Below are 23,175 nucleotides of genomic sequence, written 5' to 3'. Positions count from 1 at the left end.
CGGCAGAGGGCGCTGCTGCAGCGGCGGCCGGCTCCTACTGCACACGCGTGGGCCTGCGCTTGCGGACATTGCTGGGTGTTTTTGTTAAGCTCCTGGGTTTTGTTCTGTTTAACGGGACAGGCGGGGAAAATCCCGCCTCTCCGCCCAGGCCTGGGCGGGAGGGTGAGGCAGACCTGGGGCCTGCTGCGGGGACTTCTCTGGCTGCCCCCGGCCTCTCGCAGCAGCGGAGTGAAAGGGAAAGGCCTTGCGGGTCCTCCCACCTGGCAGCTGTCTCCAAAGTGATAAAATGAATAGGTAGTTTCGTCTTTTTTTTTTTTTCCCCCCCCTAAGGACAATGGCAAGGCACTTTGCTACTAAATGTCTCGCTATTCAGTAATTACTGAGTTTGCCACCATCCACTCGCCTCTGGACCTCGTTGTGATGGCCGCTGTCTTCTGTGGAAGCCTTTGGTGGGACAGAGATGGTGAAAAGGTTTTGTACTGGCCCACACAGCACCCTCTTTACTCCCCCCCTCAGTTTTTCAGATTGCTGCTAATAGCATGTGAGAATAAAGGATGGCCTTTGTGCCGTTTGGGGTTGCTGTAAGCTGTCACAAGTGTGTTTTATAGAGGCTGATTTTAATTTTGCCACCCAGGAGAGTAATAGTCCCAAGGAAATGAAGCATCTTTCTGCTATTGTTATATATCCGAAGGAAAAATCCTGGCACATAATTGGCTAAAAAATAGTAGTGTGATGAGTCAATAAATTTCTATTGTGTAGCTTTCTCTGGGTGAACAATACTATGTTCTGGGGTAGTGTTAAACAATTAGTTCACATATCATACAAATAAGCACATCCTAGATGGATACATCTGGGGGTAGTAGAAATTATTCATCTCTGGCCAATCAGACAGCAGTTTTTATTTATTTCAGTGTTTAACAGAATACCTCTCTGGGCTCCGGGAGACCTTGCAAGCAATTGAAAATACAATAACTTTAGAAGGAAAGCCAGCAGTTTTTCCTCACTCTCAATCCAGAATAATAATATATGACAAAATATCCTGTTCCCACAATGATTAGCCTTTCTGTCCCCATGTGTGTAAATAGATAGCTGTACAGGATCGACGGACCTCTTCGCAGAGCATGTCCTGCCATGGGGCTCCCTGCCCTTTTTCTCTAGTGGAAGAGTTTTCTGCATTAATGTTTCTACCAGTACAAGGCAGAAAGAAATGAGTCTGGCCACAGGTCCATCAGAAATGAGTAATAAAGCCAGAACCTTAATCTGTGTAACTGCAACTGGCTGTATTGAGGAAAGTAAGATGAGACAGGTTAAAAATCAGCCATAGTGTTTCTTCTGAATTTCAAGCATCAGGTCCCTTCATAGTGCTATTTAAAGGTAAAATACTGTATTTTCAACAATATGCAGTGAAAACATTCACAAGGAATGTACCTTCATCTTTGAATGGTATGCACCATTTCACTTTAGTTGTTTGGAGTTGTTCTGTGTAAATTCCTGCAGTTATTTTTATTGTTTTGTGTTACAATAGTGCCTAGAAATCTGAACCATTTTGCTAGATGCTGTTCAAACACATGCTAAAGGACAATCCCTTCCCAGAAGGTTTGCAGGCTAGTTCCTTACCCTGAGAATAGAATTTAATTCCTGGATTTCATTTCTTGGTACATTTGAGTTCTTGCATCTCAAGAAACTTAATTTTTATCTGTTCTTGTTTAATCCCAATTACTGCCTAATTAGAAGTCAATGTTTTTTGAAGGGGGACTACCAAGAGAGTTTTCAAGAAACTTGAAACATGCAGGATTCTGTGAACTAAGTCTCTACAGATGGTGCATGCCTACAGGCCGGACCAGATCTCTCTAAGGCATTAAGGAAAAGTTTAATATTTTTCATTTTGAGCAAGATTAGTCCCCAGCTGTGCCTGAGACCATCTATTCTTCACAGCTGGTCATTCTTATTAATCCCCAGGAAATGTCCTATGTTCTAATTTGTTGATTTTTAAATACAAACAGCAAAATCCATTTAAACATGATAGTGTAAAAATTGAAATTGTACTTTGTGATGGATTGCATTTGTGAAGAAGTAACTTCTGTGGGGATAAAAAAGTAATACCCTAGGTTCACCTCTGGTGTTTATTTTGAAGTGTCACTGTAAATGTAATGGGAGAACATAAGCTTCCCAGACACCCTTCTTAATGAACCCAAATGCATTTTTAGTCTGGCTGTTGTTTTTTGTCTTTATGAGGAAGAGAGGTGTCAGCACAGAAAAACAGTGAGCCATTATTACAGCTGGGATTAACAGGCCAGAAGCTATGAATGCCATAAACCAGGAAACTACTGCTTTATTTTTACTGACGTTCTATATGTTTGAAGTGGATTGTTCTAGCTGTGTTTCCTGAAAAAGGTGAAGTTCCTTAAAACTGCCAACCCTGATGGTGAATTGTCAGCAGATTACTACAGTGAGAGCTCATCATGGGTCTTGTATGCTTTCTAGCCAGATAAGTTGGGCAAAGACCAGTTCTAGTCTCTCTGTTCCTCAGGTGCATATTCTCCAATTGTAGGGACTGTGCCTGGCCATTTTAGTTGTGATGAAGGTCCTCTTAGTTTGCGTGCTTGAGGCCTTCGAGCAGGTACTAAACTTCTCTTAGTTCCCTCCCAGCCTGTGTTTGGCTTTTTCCAGACTTCTAATTACTTGAGTACTCTAATTTATCATTCTGCTGGTCAAGAACAAATCACAGTTAAAATAGAAAGTGTGTGCTTTGCATGCAAAAGAACTTGCTAAAAGCACAGATTTTTCTCATAAGCCACGTAAGACAGTTACAGACACAACAGAGTGAGCAGCAGGGGAATATAAACTCCCAGCCCTCACCTTACTGCTCCAGAAGCTTCTGAGGGCTTTGGTCACTATGTTTGAGAAAAATATACAGAGGTGTTCTTGTTCCTGCTTCTCCCACTGCAGCATTTCTTTCAAGCCCCAGGCCAGCTCTCTTCCTTAGGTCGCATCTGAGTTTAAAGGAGCTGTTATGAATGCTCTTATTTTTCTGGCTTTTTGCTGGGGAGTTTTTACTTTATCAGCTCTTCCTTAAGGATAGCTAGGCAGAGAGTTGGGTTCTAGCAGTGTTAAATACTTTTCTTGCACTGTGGCAGAGCTGTTCTGCTGGCACGTGCCAACAATGGCTCGGTTTTACTTTGTCAGTGTTAGCTGTCAAGGGGATGCTTTAACACACAGTTATTCTTGTAACTGTAAATGGTATTTCTCCAAGAACAAAAAAATGAAAGAATTATTCTCTAAACAGTGTGAGACTATTTTCTCCTTTCTTTTTTCTTTTTTTTCCAAAGCAAGATTGAAATTTGGACTTAAAGAAACCTCTATCCTGATCTCCCTATCACTAAAGATACTAAAATGGTTGAGCAATAGGAAATAGACCTAAATGAGTTTGACACTTCTACTGTCTCCTTGCCCTTCCCAAAACATCATAGAATGGTTTGGGTTGGAAGGGGCCTTAAATATCATCTTATTCCAACCCCCCAGCTATGGGCAGGGACACCTTCGACTAGCCCAGGTTGCTCAAAGCCCCGTCCAACCTGGCCTTGAACCCTGCCAGGGAGGGGGCAGCCACAACTTCTCTGGGCAACCTATTCCAGTGTCTCACCACCCTCACAGTAAAGAATATCTTCCTTATAGCTATTCTAAATCTACCCTCTTTTCTATTTAAAACCATTACCCCTTGTCCAGTCACTACACCCCCTGATAAAGAGTCCCTCCCCACTTTTCCTGTAGCCTGTCCTCACAGGGGAGGTGCTCCAGCCCTCTGATCATCTTTGTGGCTTCCTCTGGATCCACTTGAGCAGGTCCACATCCTTCGTAAGGGTTGGGGACCCAGAGCTAAACACAGCACTCCAGGTGGTGTCTCACAAGAGCAGAGTAGGGGGGGAGAATCCCCTCCCTCAACCTGCTGGCCACACTTGATGCAGCCCAGGATAGTGTTGGCTTTCTGGGCTGTGAGCACACATTGCTGGTTCACAGTCAGTTTTTCATCCACCAATACTCCCAGGTCCTTCTCCACAGGGCTGTTCTCAATCCACTCATTGCCCAGCCTGTATTTGTGCCTGGAATTGCCTTGACCCATGCGCAAGACCTCGCCCTTGGCTTTGTTAAACTTCATGAGGTTTGCACAGACCCACCTCTTGAGGCTGTCAGGGACCTTCTGGATGGCATCCTTTCCCTCCAATGTGTCAACCATACCACATAGCTTGGTGTCATCAATGAACTTGGTGGGTGAGGGTACACTGTCCATGTTACTAACAAAGATGTTAAACAGTGCTGGTCCTAATATCCTAATACCAACCCCTGAGAAACGCCACTCGTCACTGCTTTCCACTTGGACATCGAGCTGTTGACCACAACTCTTTGAGTGCAACCACCGAGCCAATTCCTTATCCACTGAGTGGTCCATCTATCAAATCCATGTCTCTCCAATTTAGAGACAAGGATGTCACGTGGGACAGTATCAGATGCTTTGCATAAACCCAGGTAGATGACATCAGTTACTCTTCCTTTATTGACCAATGCTGTAACCTCATCATAGAAGACCACCAAAATTGTCGGGCACGATTTGCCCTTAGTGAAGCCATGTTGGCTGTCACCTATCACATCCTTAATTTCCATGTGCCCTGAGTTTCCAGGAGGATCCGCTCCATGATCTTGCCACAGACATGAGACTGACTGTCCTGTAGTTCCTTGGGTCTTTTTTTTCCCCCCCTTTTTAAAAATGGGGGTTATATTTTCCCTTTTTCAGTCAGTGGGAACTTCACTGGACTGCCATGACTTCTCAAATACAATGGATAGTGGCTTAGTCACTTCATCTGCAAGTTCTCTTGGGACCCACGGATGCATCTCTTCAGGTCCCATGGACTTGTGCAGCTTCAGGTTCCTTAGATGGTCTTGAACTGGATCTTCTTCTACAGTGGATAGTTCTTCATTTTCCGAGTCCCTGCCTTTGCCTTCTGTGTCTTAAATTATGTGGCTGGAGCACTTGCCAGTGAAGACTGAGGCAAAAAACCCCAACGTTGAGTACCTCAGCCTTCTCCATATCCCAAGTAACCAAGTCTCCTGTTTCCTTCCAGAGAGGGCCTACATTTTCCCCAGGCTTCCTTTCATTACTGATGTACCTATAGAAGCTTTTCTTGTTGCCCTTGTCATCTCTGGTAAGATTTAATTCTATCAAGACTGCGACCTTCCAAACCTAATCCCTGGCTACTTGGACAGTTTCTCTGTATTCCACCCAGGATATCTGTCTTTGCTTCCACCCTCTGTAGGCTTCCTTTTTATGACTGAGATTGGCCAGGAGCTCCTTGTTCACCTGTTCAGGCCTCCTGGCATTCTTACCTGACTTCCTCTTTGTCACAGTGCATCACTCTTGAGCTTGGAGACAGTGATCCTTGAATATTAACCAGCTTTCTTGGGCTCCTCTTCCCTCCAGGGCTTTATCTCACTTTACTCTGTCAAGCAGATTCCTGAGGAGGCCAGAGTCTGCTCTCCTGAAGTCCAGGTTAGTGAGCTTGATGCGCTCTCTCCTTGCTGCCCTAAGGATCTTGAACTCCACCATTTCATGGTCACTGCAGCCAAGGTTACCCTTGAGCTTCACATTCCCCACCTGCCCCTCCTTGTTGGTGAAAACAAGGTCCAGCCTAGAGCCTCTCCTCGTGGAGGTTATCATCAACACATTTGAGGAACCTCCTGGATTGCATGTGCGCTGCTGTGTTGTCTTTCCAACAGATATTGGGGTGCTTGGAGTCCCCCACAAGGACCAGGGCTTGTGAACATGACCCTGCTCCTATCTGTCTATAGAGGGCCTCATCTGCTTGGTCTTCCTAGTCAGTAACAGACACCCACTAAAACATCTGTCCCTGCCCTTCCTTTAATCCTGACCCATAAACTCTCAGTCAGCTCCTCATCCATCCCCAGGCAGACCTCCATGCACTCCAACGTGATTAAACATGATTACATAAATGAGTAATGAAGTGTGATTTGCATCTATTTAAGGCAAAACATTTTTAATGCTCTACATTTTTCAACAACTGGATGAAAATGGTCATGTGAAAAGCTTAGGTTATGAAACATTCAACACTTTTCTTAGAAGTCCACTCATGTATTGAAATTAAAATTGAGGCTAGGTGCAACATTTTAAAATGCCATACTGATTTTGTTTGGTATTTGCTGTAAAATGTATCTTTGACTTGTTTTGAACTAGTAAGTCTTATTTTTGTTCTCTTCAAAGATGTAGAGCAGCACATTAATCAGAAAATTCAGTATCTGAGCCTCATCCATTGTAAAATTGTGTGGCTTTCTCCATTTTCTCCCACAAAGAGTCTAATGTGGTAATTATTTAAATTATAGATATTGGGGTACTATGTGACTTCTGAGAATGTTTCTTGTCCTTAGATGGAGTCATACCTAATATGAAATGACAGAAAACTCTAGTGACTTATTTCATTCCATGCTAGCCCATCTGTGAGGGCGGAACATAGGATGTGTCTCAGTTAGCAAATTACTTTGGGGCAGGGGTGTATTTCTGAGCCCTAGCTCCTGAATGTCCTCTCTTACTGTGTTTTCTTTTGTGTCTAAGTATACAAGTTAAGTTGCTTCCACATGCCACTGAACTGGAAGATGCACTCCAGTGGCTGTGCTCCAGCTACTGAGCAGTGTTCTGTCCATGGGACCACACCAGAACTAAAGGAAAGTAAACCCCCTTTTGACATGTGTGTAGCGCAGACATCAGATCTTCAGCACCAACAATTTTGGGCTGCTTTACTTGTTAGTGTAGCCATAGCCAGAGGCATGTGCATATGAAACCCAAAACAGGGAAAGAGAAAGTGCATGTTATTTAATGTGTCCATCTTATTAATACTGTATTTATTTACCTTGAAAGCTAAGCAGCGGAATAGTGGACAGGTGGTATGTAAAACCTATATCTGGAAAGTACAACCCCACACCCCACTTCAAAGAATATATCACAGAACTTTTGCAAATTGTCAAACAAGGATAACAAAACAGGGAGAGACATTATCAATTGCTAATTAGAAGTGTGTGCCCTGCCGTTGTCTAAGTGGGGAACATTTGTATCTATTGTTTATCATTAAAGCATTAAGAAAGCTTGCCACAGTTCCTGCAGTGTTAGTTCAAAGGCAGTTGTTTACATTTACAGAGTAAAATCTTAGCAATGACACCTTGCATTTGGTTCAGTAGGACCAGCACTTATAACTAATTGTCCTTATTATTATATTAACTTCTTTTTTTTTTTTTGCATGTATGCTCTTGTCCTCTGGTTTACATTAGAAACTATCCAGCCTCAGAGATGATTTTATCACTGCTGTAAATACAAAGAGAGTAAATTGAAGGCATAATATGCCTCCAAATTAACTGTTACCATTTGAATCTCTTTTCTGTAATTAAAAATAGAATGAAAGATATACATATGGACATATGCTTAATGTATATAGGTATATATGCATAAGCTTTGCACCCTAGAGTATTAAATGTTGATTATTAGCCTTTTAAATATAATGAATAATAATAATAATTAATATTTATGTGGTGGATTTTCAACACACTTTAAAAATGTGGGACTCACTTGGTGTTTCTGAACTGGGAAAGTCCAAATCCAATCTTCCTGTCATTTATCAGAGAAAACAGCTATTTCAGGGAAGAAACAGTTCAAACACCCAACCTAATATTACAGTTTTAAGTTTGGAGATGGCCAGGCTTTTGCAAGGTAGTCTTCATCAGTGAAGTTTGTTTTGATAAATTTAGTGTATCAAATGAAAAATCAAATGAAATCCTAATCTTTCATTACTTTCTTTTATACTGTAAAAGAATGTAGCCAACTGTATAATAGTTTGTTACCTCGTAACTGCAGATAGGAGCACCCTGCTGGTTGCAACCTGCTGGGATCTTTGCTTTTCTATGATTTTTGTTTGAACTGAAGTCATATATGTAAGAGTATAGTGACTAGCAAGGAATGCGCTTGTGATGTAAGTCATCCTACTTCTCAAAGACACAGAAAAATTATGAGTGTATCAGCCTTTTGATTTATCATCCCATGAGTGACAGAGAAGACAGCCTGAAGCTTCAGCAAGAACAGCTCCCCTCCCCTCCCAGCCCTGGAATTGTTTTGTTCCTTCACTCCAAGAAAAATATGCTGGGCCAAATTTCTGTAGACAACATCTTCATTTACCTCTGTAGAGTTACAGCTTCTATAAATTTAGCTATCTTTCTACTCTCACAGTTTCATGCTGTAGTGTGATTTGCAGTTATCTTTTTTTTTTTCTTGCAAAGCTCGTTAACTCCAAAATCTTGAATAGCACAGATATTTCTGTTATTCAGAATGACATCACATTCTCTGCAAAAAATTCCATGTTTCTGATGTTGCCAGCTGCTTCTGAAAAGATAAGTCACAAGATTGTTTATGTTTTGTTTTGTGGGAAACTCTTTCTTAAGTTTTGGAGTGCCTAAGCTGATGGCATCCTTCCATAGTCCGGCATCAACAAATGCAAAATTGCTCTCCTCATGCTTTAAACTAGCCAGTCATCATGACCTTTTGGCTCAGGCAGAGCTGTTGTCTGTCTGCCTGTGGGACAGTTGCTGGCATCCTTAGAGTGAGGTAGAGAAAGCCTTGAACCGTTTGCAGTGTCTGAATGAGAGGCCTGAGATACCTTACAGAGGTATAGTGCAAAGGAGTACTGACCACCTATTTAGAAAAAAAAATCAAAACCCTTCTCAAATACCTTAACTTGAGGATTCTGAAACAAAAACACTGGATATGGCAAGTAGTTTCTGAAAACTTCACCCTGAGCTTAACTATTCACTTTTTTCTCAGTTTCCTGACTGTTCTCTATTCTATTTTATAGTACTTTTGACATGGTAACAATACTAATATGTACATAATTACAAAGCCATGCCACTTCTTATCCAAAGGGAAAAGAGGTGAAAGGAAGGAATTGAAAGCAATGGTATTGTAAATCCTACAAATTTATGAGAATTATTGTAACAAACTTTAAAAAAAGAAAAGATGGAAAAAAGAAAGGAACTTCTGTGTGATTTATAGCTTTATTTTCCTGGGACATCCATATGAGTTATATATAGCACACAAATGAACTAAAGTTAAATTATAACATTGAATTTTGCAGCCTGTCACAGTGATTCTGTCTTTTAAACTGTACAAGGAAAGTTCCTGCTTTCCTTTTGCAATTTGGAGATTTTTTTTTTTTTTGGTCTTGTCATACAGTTTGGCATTAAAGTAAATGCTGTTTTCTGATTTCCATCAGTGCAGTTTAATCAGCAGCTGAGTTTTCTTGCAGCCCCTAAAAATAAAAATGCCTCAGTCATCCAAAAATGAATTCAGTTTTCTCTGTCTGGCCTGGTTACATGGACAGAGGAGGTACACCCCCAGTGATGAAGAAATATGGGTGTGGATTAAGAGGGGATATATTTCTGGCATACACCATCAAAAATCTCTGGAAAGATATTAAACTTTTTATTCTGTGTATCCATCTTTAAAATGCAGGGCACATGGCAGTTACATGCCTGCAGACTCCCTTTGTATTTTGTGGTATATACAGAGCCTTGAGAAGCGCATACCATCCTCCCTTGTCCAGAACGCTCAAATTACACCATTTGCCTAACCTCCCTTTGGGTACCCCTTCATCTTGGCACCAGTCATTGCAAGGCTTGCTTTGGCTCTGTGCTTGTTCTCTTTTCAATGTCTTTGTGGAATGTAGTATCTCTTCAGGGCATAATCAGTCAGGGTGCAAGAAAAGAACACGGGACAGATTAACAGAAAAATCACTGCAATGCTGATAACTTGCTGATAGGCAAGAATCTCCACTGTCAGCATAGCAAGCATCTTATTTCATTTAATTGTTGTATTTGCTTTTTGGGAAGCAATGTCTTAATCACAGTAAGTACATGCTATACCTCTTTAGTCTTGTCACAGCACCGATGGTTGTAGCACCAAGACATTTGGCATCTTTTCTACCTTTCACGGAGCTGTTGTTTTTGCATGGATGCTCCACTGTGACAATCATTTCTTCCCACTGCTTCTGAGGATAGGTAGCAGAAATTTCTGGCAGCGAAACTACGTGTTAGACTGCAATTCATGTGTTCCATATGGTAAACAATGGACCCTTTGGGACTTAGGGAGCCTGTCCTGCAGGTTTGTTTAGGATACAGACTGGGAGTTAAAAGTTTTGCCAGTAGACCCCTGGCTCCACAGACATCCTGGAGAGGTTGAGTTTCATAGTTCTTCCAAATTTGTCATTGCTGTTGTTCTGCAGCTGAAAGAAAATTCCTCACTTCATACTACTCTTGCATGGGAATTTATTCTTTAAAATATCTTTCTGGAGCCCTGCACATATACACATTCATGAACTAAAAATTTGGGCCTGCCTCTGTGTCCTCAGACATTACCCGCTGTTTTTGGATAGGTGGCAGAAAAACAGCCATATGCCACTAAAATATGAATTCTATGGTGTTAAAGAGAGACCTGAACTCAAGAACAGAGGTGAGGGGTGCACTACATAGAACTGCCTTTGCCTCTCATTCACAAAATATGTCATCTTGGATGACCTCTGAGTTTGCTGGCCAAAATTTTAGACCTTCTTTCATACATTATATTGTTCTTCCCAGTTCAGACAACTGGGTTTAATTTTTAACAGATAATTATTCTACACTTATTTGTGCATTCCCTCTTCATCGTCTCAAAACTAAATGCATTTTGACAGTGACCACCATGAAATAAAAAATATTCTGTGGTTCACTGGATGCGGTACTGGAAAGTGAATCATTCCTTCCCTGCTTAAGTGCTACCATATACTGTTGATTTGGAATGTATAACTGTGTGTTTGGCCTGATCCTGTACATCTCTAGGAATCTTAAAAGTTCAAAACCCTGGCTAGAACATACATTTGAGCATTATTAGGTCTGGTCCACATTCAGTGGCTTTATACCCCTAGAACCTACTTCAGATACAGTCAGTTTTAAAACCTGCTTAACCACAATAGTTGAACCCTGTCATCTGGCTTTCACAGACACACATTTAATACTCTTGAACAGTAGTTCTTGGAGACTCTTTTCTGCCAGAATATTCCTTATTTCTTTCAAGCATTTATGAAAATTTTTCCTTATTTTTACCATTTTCCTTTTTTTAGGTTTCAACACTTGGTATTTTCTTCACCTCATACATACTGTAAGCTTGAATAAGAAGTTAGTTTTGTATCAGCATGTCTTTAGCATTTGTGGGTGAATAAAATCTTGGTTATCTTTTAATCTTTTTTCAATTTGGGATGCAGGTAGGCGTTTAGGTTTATACAGCTGGTGCTGACTCTCAGTGTTCATGAAGTGCATGAAGTCTTCCAAAAAGTGGTTTCATGACAGATTTGCATATGCATTTATTAATCTGCCACAGCACTGTGACTAACTAGTATGCTGATATATTTTTCTCTTCTTTCAAGGACATTTTTGAATTCTGCTTTGACCGTCTCAAGGATAAAGAACCAGCACGGCTTGTGTGTATGTGTTTTTACACGTTCAATGTAAAGGCCTTTTCCTATGCTCAGGGGAACACATCCTCATCTTTACAACATGCCCAAGAAAGGTTTAGAAGATAGTCCAAAGGCATAAATTAATTCTTAACCTATTGGCAGGCATACTAACTCATTAGGAGTCAACATACCATCTTTCCAGAAGAACCTCTGTCGTGGAGCAGAACATCCCTCTCATTATGGGGCGACACAACTTTGCATTTCTCATGGTTCAGGAAAACAAAATCTGTTTCATCTTCTCTTCTTGATGTTCTACATACAAAAATGACAAAGCTTCAACCTCAATTTACTCTTTAAAAGAAAAACCCAAAACCAGATTGATTTGGATGTTTGTATCCTTGTTTGTAACCTGGCTTTAGCTGGCCCTGTAAACTGGTAGTGCTTTGTGGCAGGCATTCAGTCTTTTAGGATTCTTTCTTTTGACTTTCCTTCATGCATCTATGTCTGGAAAGGCTACTCTCTTCCTTGGGGGAATATGAAGTACTCACCCTCTTCTCTCATTATACTTCACCATACAGGCAGTCGCTGAGCAATAGGGATCCCAACGAAGAGGAAGAATGCCATTTATCTGCAAAAGAAGTTCTTTGGATGGATTTACCATTCCCTGGAGAGACATGCTTTTTTCCATCTATCATCTATCCCTGTGCTGATGAGGTCATGGATTCTGACCTGTCTGCTTGCTTACATCTCTGTACTTGAGGGGATGTGCTAACTGCTGCCTGGGCAGCAAAACTTTATTTTTGCACAAAACTTTTAGGCCCATGGAAAAAGGCCCTCAGGAGGTGGCAAAGTGGCAAACCCACATTAGAAAAGAGGCTTGTCCCCTCATTGCTACCTTGGATTAAACCAGGACAAAAATGAGGATTGGAAAGAGGAACTCTTAGACTACGAGAGGGAAGAACTAAGGTTGTCTGTACAACTTTCTCCTCTGCCCTCCTTTATATCTAATAGTGCTTAGAGCTTGCTTCATTACCACTCACTTGTTCTACAGCAAGCTATTTAATAGAAGTAAAAAACCCCCTTACAAGTGCATTTAGCGTATTGCAGTATTAAGGCAATGTATGTTATTGAGCACATAGTGCTGTTAGAGAGAAATGGGCTGTTGCTGCAAGATTCTCAGAATATCCTATGACTTTTCCCTGCAGTCCTGAGACATAATTTATACCTTTGTAAGGGCCTTTGAATTTCCATGGTGATGTAAACAGGCATTAATGTAAGAACAGAGTGCTTTGTCTTCTCTTGCTTACATTTTATACAGTGGAAAGGGAACACTGTATTAGAACTGTTACTTCCTGTTTAAATATATCTGAGTCCAATTTTCAGCTAGTTTAAATTAGTGTAATGTCAGTGATATGTCAAGGAAATTACCCCAGTCTACTGGCCCTGTATTTCTGAATATTACTTATTTATAGGGCCCAAAGTCCCATTGAATTTTATAATTAAATTAATTTTTAAACAAAACTAAAACAGTTGAAAGAAGAATACATGATTAGCATGTGTTTAAGATATTTCTAGCTGTTAGGGTTTTTTTATTATATTTGAACAGGTCTATCAAACATTATAATCCATTATAAAATGCTGTAGTCTGACCTAAAATCAGTTTCACAAGTGAGGAAGCTGCTAGTAACCCATTCTGCAGAGAAGCAAATGACTGGAGAAAGCTCTTAGTAGGGTTCAGTTGCAAATGATGCAGTGACCACGCTAAGGCTTTGACAGGCGGGGATCTGAAAGCATGGGAGTATCAACCTGGTGTCGTTCAGGGTTGAAGTTGCTCCCATTGAGGCAGAGCTGCAGCTCTTATATGGTTTGGGTAATGTATTTGCAGGTTTTTAAAATTGGGAGAGTTTGACTTGCTATGAATTAAACTGTATGCTTTATTATAGACAATAGACATTGCCTCACTTTTCCTATTAATTTGTTTTGAAAATAATGCCTTTCTAGCTCTGTGCTGCAGACAGTGAATGGGTTAGAAAAAGATGATGATTGACTAAGATTTATATGTAAAGTTTTCTAATCCAAATGTGTTGCTGTAAATGTTCATACTTCCCCCCCTCCCCAATAGGGCAACATAAATTTCCAAATAAAAGCAGTGTCCTTTCAGCCTCCCCCAAAACAGCTCTTGGACAAACTCTGAGGGGAAAAAAATGTTAATGATGCTTAAAGCTGCTCTGACCCCAAAATGAAGCTTTATTGGGTTTGCTGCTGCACAGCCTCACTTTTCTGCGGTGTTTCATAGGAGGTAATTTCTGTGGTGGTTATGATTTGAAAGGGTTGGCGCGCAAACCGACCTCAATCAAATTGGAACAACATGTCACCAAAGGTCCTGGTCCCATGGTATGTGCTTGGAAATACAACTCCCCAGTGCAGAGAGGTTTCTGGCAATTTAGTGAAACTAAACTCAATTTCCATGGTTAGAAATTGCTGCAGGAGCATTTCATTGTGTTGCAGATGTTGTGCTCTGTATGCTTGTGTGTGTGTGTGTGTGTGTGTGTGTGTGCCTGCTTGCATGTATGTGTGTTGCTGCTTTACTGCTAACAGTTAGGGCAACTATGAAAGTTTGATTTGTGGACAGAAATGACAAATTTCTGTTAAATTATTGACACAGAAGGGAAAATACTTTTCTTCTTTGAAGTTAACCAAAACCAAATGGGATTGTTTCCCCAAGGGAAAAGTAGGAGTTTAGTTATGATACATCCCCTCCCAGAAATCTTTCAAATTATACATACTGTACCCTCTGTTTATATAAATATGAATTACATGATTGTGTGTACAGGGTCATTTGTAGTTCAAATGGAAATGCAATGCTGCTAGGCAGAGGCTATGGGGAGATCGAGGGGATTCTAGGATCTGCCATTTAACCCTTTTCAAACATGGTATGTTAAGTGGCCTTGAGTGTATCTGCAAGAAAGCTTTGGCCCAACGTGAAATGAAGTCACCCTAGTTTTGCTGGTAACTGCATTTCCATGCAGCTTTAAATGAAGAGAGAGGGGCCGGTCATTTCTCATTTACTTGTGTGCTCTGATTGTACATTGTTGTTGATGGTGACAACCAACAGTTTATGCTCTGCATTAAATTTGCTTATGTGTTCACATCCAGCTGTGAAGTTCAAATTTTGCAAGGGATGTTTTCCCACATGCAGGATAACAAATTTGTCAGATCGACCTAAGGGCTGTTTTTTTCCAATTTCTTTTTTGTTTCAGCTAACTTAATAATAGTTGGTTTAAATGTTGTTAAGCCATAAATAAATAGTCTTCTGAAATGTTTTTTCTCAGTTGTACCATCGTATTTCTGTATGTCGGTGGAAATACATATTTCTGGCTGGGTGTCTTTCTATCTTTGAGTTTATTGAAATTAATTTCTTCACAGGACATTCAGTTATATGTTCGCTCTTATTATCTATATCCCTAGACTTCACTTGCTACTGCCTTAGATCTCCTGCAAATTCTCTGAGGAAACAGAATTGATAAAAGTCCCCTAATCTAGTAGCTTTGGGCAGTCCAAATATCATGCATATAAAGTAGGAATGTCACGACTAGTGCCTTGTAGACAAAAAGTTTTGCTCCCCATCTATTCCCCCCTCAATTTCATCAGAGTTTTCCCAACAGCATTGCAAGCTTTGGGTAGTCTGCATCTTATTTAATCTCTGAAAATGCTTCCTCTATACAAAATTTCCCACTTAGTTGAACTTTTCCACTGCAAACGGGAAGTAATCATCACTGGGTATGTGTGGTGCCCCCTAAAGACTGTCAGGATGAGGCTAATGTATATGTTGTGTCTTCCTGAGACCGAGAGTTAGACTGAAGCTCTGGAAAACTGGTTGACATTTATTTGGAGATATTACTTAGCATGGGCAAAGAAGACATGGCATTCGGCAAGAGCTCCTGAACCAATTCTTCAGATGACCTCTTTTTGCAGTGTTGGTGGCAAGCAGGATGCAAGGTTTGTCTGTTGTGGTAAATAAAACACATAATTCACTCACTCCTTTGCTCTTGGAGTAGGCCTTTCCGCTGCATCTCCTGCAAAGATGATAGGAGACCTGTCCCTGCATCACAGAGGAATAAAGGGTGACTGTAGAGCCAAATGCTCCTGAAACCTGTACTTTCAGAGCTGGCAGTGGAAGGACTTCTGTCTTACCAAAGAAGCCTGGGACAAAGTAGCCTGTTACTGGCAGGCAGTTTGGGCAAGTAACTTTTTATAGTGTTCCTGACCTCTTCACTGCTGCATGTGCCATGATTGTTCTCCGTTCTTTATAAATCATTTTAGATGGTATCAAGGTACGTGTTTACATTTCCATTAGCAGTGAATTTGCCAGAGGCACATTCATAATGTTCTGTTAATAAAAAGCAGTGCAGGTGGATACAGTTTCAGAAAGCAAACGCTTGAATTAGATACACAGGTATCAGTATTGGATACACAGGTATCAGTATCTATTGACCCAACACTATATCTCTTCTGGTCTCACCTCAGGTAATGTTAGAGCCAGCAAGGTCAGTAGGCTTTTCCAGTTGAAATGGAAACAGGGCAGTTGTATTACCTGAAATTTGTAGCAGCTTTTCTCATTTGGAGATCACTCTTGGTTTTTTTGTCAGACAGAGCTGTGTAACTAATACAGAGGGTTTGCTTCCCTAAAGTTAGTTTTCCAGATGCTTTATTCATGTAATCCTAAGAATCTTAGTCTCGACATACTTCCACTGAGCAGAATAGCTGGGCTGTGTAAAGGTGTGCATGGATCATTGCAGACAGCATCACACTTCTGTTTTTCCCTCTTTTGCTAAAGGCAATAAGAAATCTGCTGCAGGCTTCGAAACCAGATAGAGGTTGCCTAAGAAAAGGTATAGACTAGGACTTTTAAAGTACTGCGCTGTTCGGAATATGAACTGTATTTTGTGACTCTTTACTCTCTGTCTGCAGCATCAAATAAGAAGCATGAGTATAAACTGGACATGAATAACTCTAGGCTGGAAATAAAAGGGTTCCGAATATCAGGGCTCTGGACTTCTGGAACAACTTTATAGTAGGAGTAATGGGGGCAAGAACAAACTGACTAAATACTTGAAAGATGAATCATGATAAATTAACGAACAGGACAGTATGAAATAAGTATGCCAGAAACATAAAACTTGGTGGGCTGGCCGTGGGACATAATCACGTGGGTTATTTCTTTACTAAGTAATCAGTGGTGCTCGGTGCTTGGCACTGTCCATTTATGCCTAGTTATTGCGGAGATATTGCAATGCGAAACTGGAGCACAATGGGAGAAAGCAAGCCAAGCCGTTAAGTGAGATGATATTCTATCAGTTATCGCTGTCTTTCCTTACCGTAGCAACAGGTTTATAGGGCTGTAATACCTAGCCAAGACCATAATGCAGAAAAGAACCTGATTATGTGATTTCAGTCAGTGTTGTCCAGCATTTTAGGCTGCCATCCTACTCCAAACTTCTTGTTTTATAATGACATCAAGCTCCTTCTGCAGCCCAGTATTCAGCCACCTCTAACACTCCCAGTTCAAACCCATCTTCTCCACATATGCTTGCACTCTGAGCTCAGCTAGAGTAGCCATGGTGGTGTTCAGCTTAAAAGTCCTCTGAAATCCAGTGTTCCTTCTTCCCTTTACCATTTCCCTGCAACTCTGCATAGCCTGCCTGGTTCCTTCCAGCTCCAGCCAGGCAAAAATGATCAGATTCTATTTGTCAGTAAGGAGATGGTAGGAAGAAGTAAGATGGGTTGGAAATAGAGAGAGAAAGATCCAGCCTTTTAGAAGTATGATCTGAGCATATTTCAAACATTTTCACATTTGTGCAGTAGCATGCTGAACCTTAACTCTCTCATCTCCTTCATTATTTAGCACTACAGCATTAATGGAATTTTTTTCTTAATGAGCCACAATAAAAGTAGTAACTACTTTTGGCTGGGTATTTGTCAACAGTAATTTAAATGTTGCTTTGTCTTTTGTCAGATTTGTACATTAATTCAAAGCTCAGTTCAGTTCTGGAGTGGATCAATGGAAAAGGCAATGAGAAAAACTTCAGTTCATGGACTTTCTTGTTCAGTTTACAAGTAAAAATATTGTTTTTTCTAGCTTCTAACCCCTAAAAATCTTACCCTGGGCTGGGAAAGTCAAAGAGGGTTCTCTCTGCTATCTACATGACAACCAGCAACGAAGTCCCTATTGTCCAGACTTCGGTTTGTGCAGCTGCATTGTCTAAAATATTTTCAGCTTGTGATGCTCTGATCTTAGGGCCTCCACAGACGGCTTCTAAGTTTCTGTGAAAACTAAGTACATTTGATAGTTGGCTTAAATTTACTTTCAGAGCTGCACTTCTGGAAAAAACAAACAAACAAACAAACAACAAACCAAACAAACTTTAGTAATCCTCAAATTTAAAAAAAAAAAAAAAAAAAAAAAAAAGTTTATCCTACAGTTACATGGATATTAACAGCCAAAAGACTAATGGCCTTTACACAGCTGTTACTGGGGAAAGATGTGGGGTTGTGTAGATGCACCAAGGATGTACTTGAGCATGCAGTTGTATTTAGCCTGTGTAGGGAATATTTTGTGTTGGAGAGAAGTACACATCTGTTAACTGCTTTAACCATCAATAAAATCCTTGTCATTGGGTGGATTACCTTTTCTCTCATGCAGATCTGATTAAACTGGAGTTGCTCTCATTCAGTTTTATTGCACAGACAGGTGTTTGGGATGTAGCAGACTAGAGCAGTCTCCAATAAGCTAAGCAAACTCTACTAATAAAAACATAAATTGATCAAAACAAATCCAGGATCAGCATGCACAGCTGTTCTGCAATGGCTGCAAACAAAATTACTGCAATGCACAAGCTTGCAAATACTTCAGGTCAGGCACAGTCCGAGGTCTTGGATGAAATCTTTGTATCCTCCATCCTATTTAGCCACTAAAGTATGTTTCTGTGGAATTAGGTTCTTCTATAAAAACAGTGTAGAAGTGTATATATGTGTGTATTTTTTTCAAAAATTTCAGTAGCATCTTCCTCATGAAAGTTTTCCTAAGAAGGGGTTGTTGAAAGAAGCAGGTATGCAGTGCTGCTGGATTTGAAGTATCTCTTCTAGCTGACCAATATGCTTTGGAGAAAAGGGCTCTTTGGAGTCCTCTGCGAAAGACACCATTGAAAATGTCTATAGAAAAGGCAAATGCTGGATATCTGAAAATCCTGTTAGATTCACAGTCTCTTCTGTGCACATGCACAGAGTTTATATAGGCAAAACGCTTATCTTATTGCAAATTGCATTCTTAAACCTACGGATGTCTGGTGTATGGGTACTCTAGGTTTGCAAACTTAAACTCACAAACCCATTTGAGAGTGACTTAATCTGTTGTGATTTGCCACTCTCACTTTTTCTTTTGTCAGCTTTTTTAGTTCCCAGACTTTTAAGGCAAGCTTGAAAAACAATAAACCTTGCAATGATAAGTGCAGAGAGGCTGAATTTGAATGGACCTTGAACATGTGCTGGCAATGTTAGCAAGGGACTTCATTAATATATAGTAATCCAAGATGACTGGAAGTTATAACCATTCTGAGCCATCAACAGGAAAGGAAAGAGACAATTTGCAGATGCTGTTGTGCTGGGTTTGGGAAGGGATGTGAGCAAAGGCTATAATTTGGTCTATTCTGCAATGGACTGAATGGATTCATAAGGAGGCTAAAAAGGCCAAATGTACTAAAAGTGAAAGAAAGGAGTATCATTTATTAGGTCGGTTAAATACTCTAAGTAATTATTTGAATATAGTGATAAAAGTGTATTTTCAAGTTTGTATTTTGAACATACCAATTTGCAATGGCAATGAGTAAAAAGAAACCTTTTTAAAAATACTAAACCACCTGTTGCATGGAGTTATACTCATATACATGGGATTTTCCAAAGTTCTTACTGATTCCTGTTTAAATTGATGGGAACTCCTAATGTGAGGCACTAGAATAATTTCCAAAATCACAGCATGTTTGGTCCTTAACTATGTTTAAGAATCCAGCCTAAATGACTGAACTAATACTATTTCACCCACTTACTACCTGAAGGGAATAACTTATAACATTCCTTTGGATTTTATGTTTATGGCTCATATTCACAGGGATTGCAGTCACTATACAGGTGTCAGAGGCTACCAGGACAGGTATCCTGGTGAAGAAGCAGTGATGTACTCAGGGTGATTTGGCCACAGGGTCAAAGGGAGGAGAGTTAGAAGGTGCTGGCCTCCCACACATGAAGGATGGGGACTTCTGGGTCCAATCCCCAACAGACAGGGGAGGGAAAACCCCAGACAGCCCAAAACAGAACCAGCAAGGCTTTTGGGTAAGGGGCAGTAGCGGGGAGAAATTGTGGAAGAAGTTCTTCAGGGCTGTTTGTGAGGATAGGCTGTGATTTCAGTAGCTGGTTTTGTTGAACCAGCTCTGATAGCTCCCAGTGCATCTCTGGCAATACCCACACTCAATTTTTCCTCATGCTCTGGTTCCTCTAGCTCTTGCATTTATTGTGTCATTATTCTTCTGCAACTCTTCCCATTCTCTCTACCCTGGAAAAGATTCAAAAGCTTTTGTAAAGCAAACAGTTCACTTACAGTACTACCAGAACGAAGGATGTTTCATTTATACAGTTACTGTTAACTAAAAGCATACCTAGCAATTGTAACTACAGCTAACAAATATTCTTAAACTTAAATTCTGTCGCTTTTTCGAGCAAAAATGGTTTGTGCACAGACAATGAAAATGGAAATTAAAAATATTAAATGTGTTTAATTAGAGTTATGGCACAAAGGACTACACCAGTTTATCTGCAACTAAAGCTGAAGATAACTTTCCATTTCAGTAAAAAAAGGAAGCAAACCATTTGTCCCAGTGTTTTCCATACTGCACCATTTGTAGACAGAGATATCTTGGAAATCCTGTGAAAGCAGAGTGCTTAAAAGCTTATTATTAAAGTATTTTCTCTTGTGGTCCTTGTGGGAAATATGTTATGGAGGTGAGGAGTTGTACAATTATGGAGCCTTAGGTAGGATTTGCAGAAGCAAAGGAAAGTTTGAGGAACAGAGTGGTGGAAAGAGGTAGGCTTCAAGGAAGAGGGTGGAAAGTCTCAGTCATGCAGACTTGTGCAGCCTCCTATACTGGCAACAATACTCAGTCCTGTTTGCTCTGTCATTTTGAGTAGTAAAGCTCGTGTCATTTTCAGAAGAGGCCTGGGATGAAAGACAAGTAGCTATACAACAACTGCTGGAAATTATTTGGGAGCAGGAAAGTGGTGGACCTCTGTCTCTTCATTTCCTGACTGTTCTTTGGAGAGTGGTGTGTTCATGGCTTGTGCCTGTCCTTGACTGTCCCACCGAGCCACGTGTCCTGAGCTCACTCCGTCACCCTTGGAGGTGTGCTCACCAACAAGTGGACAAAACTACCTAATAACTATCAGAAGAGTTAACAGCTTCTTACCAAACACATATTTATTTGTATCTCATTGGGCAAAGGAAACTTTGTATAGAGTCTACACCATTTTGAGACATTTTAAGAAAAAGATACTTGCTTAAGAGCAAGAATGGGAGAACTGTAGGCTGTCTCTTATGGAAATCCCCCTGATGTTTGGGAAGTCCTTTGGTGGGAGATAAAGGGAAGTTTTGATTAGTTATTGTTACTACTGTTTGCTTAGTGTATGTTAGCTTAATTTTCTTTAATTCATGCACAGCTTGAACTAAAAAAAGCAACCTTTCTGAAGAGTTGTCATGTTGCAACTGTACTTCATAGCACAAAGAGTGCTCTCACTTAAGCAGCCGAAGATTTTACTGATGACATTGTACCACAGTCAACATACAGGCCTCTATGTAAAGGAAGTAGTTGATCAAGGATATATCTAATTATTCATTTGTTAGCAGCTTACTTTGTTCTAATACTTTCTTGGATCTGAGTTATGGTTATGGTCAAATATTGAAGATGATGACGACTGTAGGGTGCCTGGGAATACAAAGCACTTTCACCACACTGGCTTCAGTATGTTGCCATGTTACAATTATTATAGTTTATTCATTGTCACTAACCTGTTTAAATAATTGAGAACAAAGTGGTGCGGTTATATAAAACTTTGTGCAAGAAAACACAACTCTCAAGATCTCTTTCAAGTGCTGGTGTTGTCATCTGCAGTCTCCTTTGATCCCAGCCACATATCCGCATAGTAGCTCTGAGGATCTGTGAACCATTTCTCCCTTTCTCCCTGTTTCAGATTGTGGCTGATGCTTATTAGAACAGTTCAGAGTGCCTCTTTGAAGAAAACATGGTGGTGACAGTGGCTGATCAAAACCCAAACGCTCAGAAACCTTGGGGGGAGGAAATCCACATGCCAGAATCCTGTCACAGCTTGAATCTGTTAAATAGGTTAATGTTTAGGGCACTGGTTGAGAATCAGAGAAACAGGATTCAGCTCTCAGCTTTCCATCTAACCATGGAAGGACTGTTTCATTTTCCCTGTTCCTTAGTTCTCCAGGTGAAAATGGCTCTTTCTCATGGAGGCATCATTAAGTGTTGGGACAGCTATGCAGTCTGATGATGGTAGGAGCTCAGATGGGTGCAATTGGAGACGTCAGGTGGGGATGTCTCTCTGGTGCATGAGTGATTCAGCCCCAAATGATGCCTATTGGTAGGACTGGATGGTTGTGTGTTTGCTGCTTGTAATTCCTGAGAGTTACTTCAGTGTCGGAGCAAAGACTGTGGTAACTTACCAAGTCACAGAGCAGCCACATAGCAGACAACCACTGACCCTTCGGAGTTATTTCCAGCAACATCAGCTCATCTCAGCATGTAATTATAATACAGCCCTGATCTGGAGATCTGTTATTGGAAAGCAGGTCTTAGTCCACAGATTATAGAGATTCCCAGTAGGTCTCTGTTTTTTGCTTCTGACAAGGTAAAGAGAATGTGACGTGGAAACTCCTACTCCTCCTGCAGCATTGGCCCAATGATTTACTAATTTACAGCTTCTGTTAAAAGTTGTTGATGGCATCAAGCCTACCAAAACGTGTTTCAGGGCATAATATGGACCAATGATGATGTATTTTTAGTGCTGGAATCCTGTGAAGGAATGGGCACTGTCTTGAGTCTAGAAATCCAGGCTGAGTTCATACTACCGACAAATGACTTGGAAATTACTATCAGATACTACTAGTGGGAGGAAAGCACAGAAGTCAACACTCATTTCCAGGATTGTTTCTATAAAATGAACCTATAATTGACATTATACATAACTTTGCCTCTTCAAATGTGAAACTGAAGGGCAAATACTAAAAAAGATTTCTAATGATAGTGCTCAGTTGTGCAGTGTTCCTGGCATAAACCTAATTCAAAGAAAGAGTCTATAATATCTGTACGATTTTATTCTTGGAAAGGGTTCCTCCAATTGCCAGTGGCGTTGTCTGACTGCCCAAATGAAGTGATCCCCCAGGAACTTTGGATCTCAGTCTAGGCAACCAGCCTGGAGTCCTCACCTTGCCAAGCAGTGCTCCCCATGGCCAAGGTTACTGCTGAATGAAGCCAAGGTCGCTGCTGAATGACCTGCATAAGGAAATAAATGGGATTTC

At 40.6% G+C, this 23,175-nt stretch overlaps 1 long non-coding RNA gene across 1 annotated transcript; it reads left to right on the top strand.

The window, feature by feature from the left end:
- Positions 1–4,008: 4,008 nt before the first annotated feature.
- On the top strand, positions 4,009–18,906 carry LOC113477399. The gene is made up of 3 exons (XR_003397892.1): positions 4,009–4,249; positions 12,498–12,500; positions 18,895–18,906. It is a non-coding gene; the product is annotated as an uncharacterized LOC113477399 (long non-coding RNA).
- The last annotated feature ends 4,269 nt before the right edge of the window (positions 18,907–23,175 follow it).

The sequence above is a fragment of the Athene cunicularia genome, assembly GCF_003259725.1.
Source record: "Athene cunicularia isolate RWA chromosome 2 unlocalized genomic scaffold, athCun1 chr2_part1, whole genome shotgun sequence".
Taxonomy (NCBI): domain Eukaryota; kingdom Metazoa; phylum Chordata; class Aves; order Strigiformes; family Strigidae; genus Athene; species Athene cunicularia.
This window is presented reverse-complemented; position numbering and strand designations above follow the sequence as displayed.